Source organism: Poecilia formosa, unplaced genomic scaffold, assembly GCF_000485575.1.
Source record: "Poecilia formosa unplaced genomic scaffold, Poecilia_formosa-5.1.2 Scaffold79, whole genome shotgun sequence".
NCBI classification, from domain to species: Eukaryota; Metazoa; Chordata; class Actinopteri; order Cyprinodontiformes; family Poeciliidae; genus Poecilia; species Poecilia formosa.
Genome location: NW_006800018.1, coordinates 21,833 through 28,598, shown reverse-complemented (window position 1 = coordinate 28,598; position 6,766 = coordinate 21,833). Strand labels below are relative to the sequence as shown.

General features: G+C 42.5%; 1 long non-coding RNA gene across 1 annotated transcript; it reads right to left on the bottom strand.

The window, feature by feature from the left end:
- Positions 1–5,860: 5,860 nt before the first annotated feature.
- Positions 5,861–6,760, bottom strand: LOC107836726 (uncharacterized). Its single transcript, XR_001662671.1, has 2 exons — positions 6,694–6,760; positions 5,861–6,441 (listed from the first exon to the last, which is right to left on the bottom strand). It is a non-coding gene; the product is annotated as an uncharacterized LOC107836726 (long non-coding RNA).
- Between the last annotated feature and the right edge of the window lie 6 nt (positions 6,761–6,766).

The window sequence follows — 6,766 nt, the reverse complement described above, 5'->3', positions numbered from 1 at the left end:
AACGATCACCTCATAGTGAAGACAATTGCTGAATTGTTCTTAAGCTTATATTAGCTAAGCACTTGAGTTTATGGACGACTGTAGAAATTTTGGGTGGCAATCAGGGAAACATTGATGAATCCTGCAGACAAAAGCAACAGTACACCAGTAACTGAACACCGATCTTATGGCTCTTTGTGATCCTGCAGCCATAACTCATTTTCTGACTCTCGCAGACACACGATGTGATTAGGCCGGCTGTCACCGCATTGCCATAGATGAAAGTCCGCTCTGTGACACCTGGGTCACGCTGTATCAAAAGGTCACTTTAAGGCCAACGGTGAAACCTGACGAGCAAACACCTTCTGCCACATGAGCCCCCAAATCAAAGCTCGGGCTTATTACACGTTTTATCACAGCATCTCTCGGTTAACGTCCGACAGTGACACAACAGATTATGTAAAATAGGAGTAAACAGCAGGCAAAGATCTGGTTGACCTCTCCTCAATGTACCGTTACTGTAAGGTTGAAGGGCGAATGTGGCCCTAAGGAGGTTGGGATGGTGGGGGCGAGAGAACCAGTAGTTGGCGAAGGGCTTCCAGAGAGTGACATAAAAGATAGAAGTGACATCTCGCATGGCACCGCCGTGCCCTGTAGTGAGCCGCCGCCATGTCAAGGCAATGTCAGCGCAATCTGACTTAGCCCCAAAACGCTTTGGACCGCCACCACACCAATGTCATGAGCACGCACGCAGATCTCTTACCCGTGTCAGCCGCTTCTCATGTCAAGTGGCATCTAACAAGATCTGCCACCTTCCAGATGTGGATGTGCGGCTCTTGCCTCGAGGCGGGTTTCAGAGCGCCTCACAAGAGCATACGCACTTCATGTAACAAGCATAAACTTCAGAGTGTTTTAATATGCTTTTATCTGATTGAGCAACAGGAAGTAGTGCACAACTGCGACATGGAAGGAAAGGGATACAGGACGTTAGAGGAGTGTTACGTCAAGTTGACTTTTTTGAGCTTTACATCATGCTACAATGTTTTTACCTCATTGAAAACGTACCTGGAGTGTCGCCTTGATTCTTTCATGAATCCTTGAGAACTCCTTGAATCTCCTCTGGCAACCATTCAGCTGGGCGGGATGCCCAGGTGGACCTAGCCCCGCCTTCAAGGACGAAGCTCCTCCTCGGAAACCACAGTTTCCAAGCTTATGAGCTTCCATCTCAGAAGCTTGTAATAAAACTAACACAGAACATCACCCTGAACACACCATCCATATGGCAAAACATGGTGGCACTGGCATTACATTGTAGGGATCATTTTTGGAACTGTTGTCGAAACTTGATGGGAATATGAATAGAGTTACATTCAGAGCAACCTTATTAGATGCTGCAAAAAGACTTAAAGGGCCAAGAGTCAAACCGACTTGTTTGCGGTTTTGATGATGTTATATCCTTCTTAATAACCTTGATACTCCTGATTGTTGCTCAGTCAGATAAAATGAGGGTGTGTTATCTTGATTCTTTCGTGCATGTTTGAGAAATCCTTGAATCTCCCATGGCAACCAGTCAGCTGTGCAAAACGGCTGGATGACTGTCAAGGACGAAGCTCCTCATTGGAGCTGCAGTCTCCAAACTTCAACTTCAAGTATCACCCCTCCCCTGCAACTCTCCCTATCAGCTCCTTCAGACTAGCCAGCAGCAATTAGCAAACACCTGGTGGAACTGCTCATCTGCTGAGCTCATTATAGGAGCTGCTTCTCAGTGAAACGCTGGTGAAAACATTGCTAAAGTGTTAATGGAGGAGTGATTCTTTGATAACTTCCTAAAGGCAGAGTTTCCAAAAGAGCAAAGAGTTTCTTAAAGAGACAGAGGCCTAATTTCAAAGTGTGAAATTACGAAGTCAAACTTATTTTAAGTCTTATTTGAAATGTACAGCCTTTGTACAACAACTGTCGGTAATATAGTTATGTGATTGTGCTGTGGCTGGAAAATACACAATACTGCCCCGTTTAACTTTTCAGAAGTTTGTGTCAGTACAACTCTTGGAGCCACTGGATGCACCGGAATAGTTTTTGCTCGTTGCTGAAGTTGAACAGGCGCTCTGCTTTTTGCAGGTGATCTGTTTTGTGTCACCAGGACTACAACTCCCAAGGAGAATGGAGATCAGATAAGGATGTCCGGCGTCAGGACGAGGGAAGTCATCTAGAGGTGACATTTCAGTCAGCGCAGCAAACTCTGCCACTCCCTCTGTCTCCAGCCCTCGTTTTACATCCCCATCTCTTCCTCTCTCTGCCGCCTTTTTCCTCCGTTCAATGCTTTGTGTGTCTCTCTCTCCCTCTCTCCGTTTCCCCTCCCTCCACCTGTCCTTTCCTCCAACCTCCCAACCCCATCTGTGATGTGCTGACGAAGTAGCAGAGTGGAAGCGGCGTCATAAAAGGGAGCGCTACTGAAAGGTCGCGGGAGGTCAAAATATTCACATACCTCTGCCAGACGAGAGGACGAGGGGTCGTTTATTCCAAGGGGACGAGCCGCTTCGCTTTGTGACTCCGGGGGTGTCCAGAGGTTAAAAGGTCCCGGACAGAGGGCACCAGGTTGCAGCCTCTGGGCTGAGATTCTGCGCGTCCTGGGGTCAGAGGTCAGCGCAGGAATGCCTGGTAAACGAGAGGTTGCGAGCCGGGGTCAGAGGTGCGGTCTCCATCTTCTGTTTTTTGGATGAACAGGTCGGAGTGAAGGGGAGGGGAGTGGGTTATTCTGCAGGCTGGAGGTCAAGCTTCACCTGAGGCAGGAGCAGACTGGAGCTGAAGGTGGAGCTGTGATTTAATATTCTAATTACACTCCGTGGAAGGTGTTTAAGGCAAATCAATGGATCATATTATATCCAGTCCGTCAACAGAAGAATTAGTGGCTTTAATTAAATCTTTCGGCGGTACGTGTTGCCGCACCATCGGAAATTTATGCACGCAATATAAGATCCCCGCGACGGCTGTTTTTACAAGACTAAAAATGCAGCTTCGCAAACCGTATTCAAAGACGGCAAGAAATATTGAATAATTCAGATAAACACATAAATGATATTTAGCAAAGGAGATAAAGCAGCGGTGGCCCTCAGCTATAACCGTGTATCACCTGAAGCTGCACACAAGTCCTGACTAATGAACTGAAGACGGAGCCAATTCATCAGCAGGTGTGACACTGACATCTACTGGAGAAACAGAAAGCAACCAGAATAAAGGAACCCTGCAGCTGAAATCACTACTAAGATACAAATATGTTTGGGTTCATCATTGTACTTAGCATCTTTATCTCCACGCAACACTATCATCAACATTTGATGTGTATGATTTTGGTGATGACACACTTCAAAATGTAATGTTTGATCAATTGTTAACTGTGTGGTGTTTTCTTCATGTCTGTGTAATTTTGTGTTTTTCTTGTGGCTTTGCTGCTGAAATGTGCAATACAAATAAACTTGATTGTTGATTGATCAAACCATGCTGCATCAGCTTCACCTTGGAGAGAGCCAAAAATTCTTGGTGACTGCTTTTTTGATTGGCAATAAAGTGAAAATGAACACCAGGAGTTTTTGCTACCAATCTATATTGTCAGGTATTTCATCTCACAACTTAAATCATTAGTCGCTCCAGACAGGTTTCACCTTCGGATGTGATGGGGGTTGGGGCGGCTTAAATCAGGCCTTTAATATGATCTAGGTATTTATATATGGATATGAAAAATGTTGAAGCCTTCTTTCTTCAATTCATTCAAAAATGTGTCTAGTCTACACCTCATCAGCATAAATTCATCTTATCAAGAAGATGGATGATGTAATTTCCTATTTTCTCTCTGGATGTATCAATAATGGAAGCTTATGTGGCAAAAATGCCTTTAAGATTTTAAACTGCATTTTCCTCAGTGGTAGTTTAAACGTGTTTTTCGGTTTAGGGCTCAGGCTTTGACTTGACACACAAGTAAACCACAAAGAGAGAGATGAGTGTTGGCGAAATGAGATCCACTGAGTTCTGGGATGCACGAGCTTGTACACTAACATTGAACTACAAGAACGGTGTTAAATGTTAGTTATTTACAGTGAACATTGAGGTTAAAAGTAAAACTGCTAATTAAAGTCCGAATATATGAAATATAGACACTACAGCGTAGTGTGGAGCAGGGTTTAGGCTGCTCTCTTCATCATTCCATCCGTTGTTCGGATGCTAACAACTTAGCATATCAGTTCACCCACATGACCTCAGGCCAACCCTCCGTCTCCTAGGTGAGAGACGCCACTCACATTGGCTTTATCTATCTAAAGCCAATGTGAGTGAGCATTAAATATTTAATAACACAGACTATCATGCAAAATTTATGAAGAAAAAACAGCAAATGAATCATGTCAAAAAGCTTCTGGGGCTGTAACATTTCCAGCTAAAAGATTCAGCAGCATTTCTTCCGTCTCCATAATTGTGTAAGAGTGGTAGTTTCTCGTTCCCTCGACACCGCGTAGTTTCTCAGTGTTTGCTTTAGATTATTCTTAAAATTTTACCTCCGTTCAGCAGCTTAACAGGCCTGAGGCACATCACGCATACAACACAGCAGCTTTTAAGGGAGCTCCACAATATTCTTAAGTTAGAAAAACAACCCTTTGGGTCTGGTATCGTTTGCTGTCTGTCTATCTTGGTGGCCACAGACTGGTGCTGGGATTCACGGCTGTGGGGTGGTATTCTTGTTCTGGATGTTGTGCTGAGCTGGCTGGTTGGTCCTCTCTTGGGTTGGGATTCTCTCGGTCAACCGGGTGCGCTGTGGCTACCCATGTTCTTCATTGGGACTAGGTGGATCCTTTGGCTGGCGTGCTGGGTTTGCGACTTGGGATAGGATTTGGTTTGAATGATTCCTAAACTGTTGGTCCTGGTTCTGGTTGGTTGTTGGAGCTCTGTGTGGGTGCCAGTGGGTGCAGGGTGTCCATTTTTGTTTGTTTTGACATTGGATGAGTGGGTTTTAATGTCTGGGTGTACACGAGAATGGGAACGTGTGATTTTGTCTCTATGTGCCTGGTCTGTCTATCAGATTAGGTCTCTGGCTCCCCCTCTCTGTGATCACCTTTATATCAAGTTGGGTGTAGAGGGTGCATCTACAAAACTTTCTTCTCACCTTTCTTTTCTCTGCACTTTCTTCTTCCTGCCAGACAGGATAAGTTTAATTAAAAAAAAACAACAAAAAGACAAAATGCAAATGTAAATGAAGCGATTTTTCTAGTGCAGAGGATGCCAATGTGCTTTCAAGTTGATGGTGGTAAGCTACATTGTAGCCACAGCTGCCCTGGGGCAGACTAACAGAAGCTGCTACACAATCGGTGCCATCAGACTCCTACCAGCAGACAAGGCAGGTTTGGTGCCTTGCTCAAGGATTCTACAACTGAGAAGGATGTGGGGAGTTTGAACCAGCAACCCATCAGTTACAGGAACCACAGTGGCTACAACCAGTACAGGTGTGGTGCCACCATCTACTGGGTTCAAGTATAAGGCTTAACATACACTACAGGACAACTCGAAACTTTTATTGTTAAATGAGATGTTACACTTTTATTTTCCTAAAATGCATATAAATACACACAGTTTCAACATAAAAAACTGTAATCTAACAGCTGCAGCAGAAAAGAGCAAAAACATTACAGATAGAGCAAAAAAGCAAATTGAAAATAACTGTAATCAATACATGAAAATTAGTTTGTGGTGAATCTTGCATTTTTTTTAAAGTACAAATACATTTCATTTAATTTGAAAAGATTTTAATTAGGTAAAGTAAAACTGGTTAATATAATTTGAATGAAATGAAATCAGTTTTAATCTTATTTTACTTTAAAGACAAAACTATCAGAAATACTTTTTTTTACATATATTTATTGAAAACTCTCAACCCTTCTATACATTCTATTTTGATTTAAAAACTACAAAAAAGAAAAAAAAAACTATTGTAAAGAATACAAATCAATCCCTCAAGTCCAATCTTGAGAGAATGTTCTGGAAAGGAGTCCATGTCCAGTCAAACTCTGTTAATGCATGAAATAGTCAGTAGGCCACAAATCCTCTTCATCCATCAGCATCAGTACTGGCTCTCCTCAGGGCTGTGTGCTGAGCCCTCTGCTCTTCACGTTGTACACACACAACATATAGTTTAACACGAACAGAATGTTAATACAACAACATACAGTTTATCATTATTGTTTTATTATACAGAATATGCCAGAAAAAAACGCACAAAGAATCTGTGAATTAAAATGTGTCATGGTTACACATCTCTATGTATCCAAATGTGAAGATCCAAATGATCATATTTCACAAACACAACAATTCTCAGCTTTATAGACATGAAACGCCTCCATTTTCATTCTAGTTTTTAACCAAATCAATTCTAGAGAACCTCAACATAGGACATGTATGGAAAATATTTCTACAGCTTTTCACCTGTGTGAATCCTCATGTGGTGAGTTAAACTAACTTTTTGACAAAAACTATTTCCACAGTTCACACATGAAAATGGCTTTTCACCTGTGTGAATCCTCATGTGTGTAATTAAACTCCCTTTTCGACTAAAACTTTTTCCACAGTTCTCACATGAAAATGGCTTTTCACCAGTGTGAATCCTCATGTGGCGAGTTAAAGTAGCTTTGTCAGTAAAACATTTTCCACAGTTCCCACATGAAAACGGCTTTTCACCAGTGTGAATCCTCATGTGCGTAACTAAATCCTGTTTTAGACTAAAACTTTTTCCACAGTTCCCACATGAAAA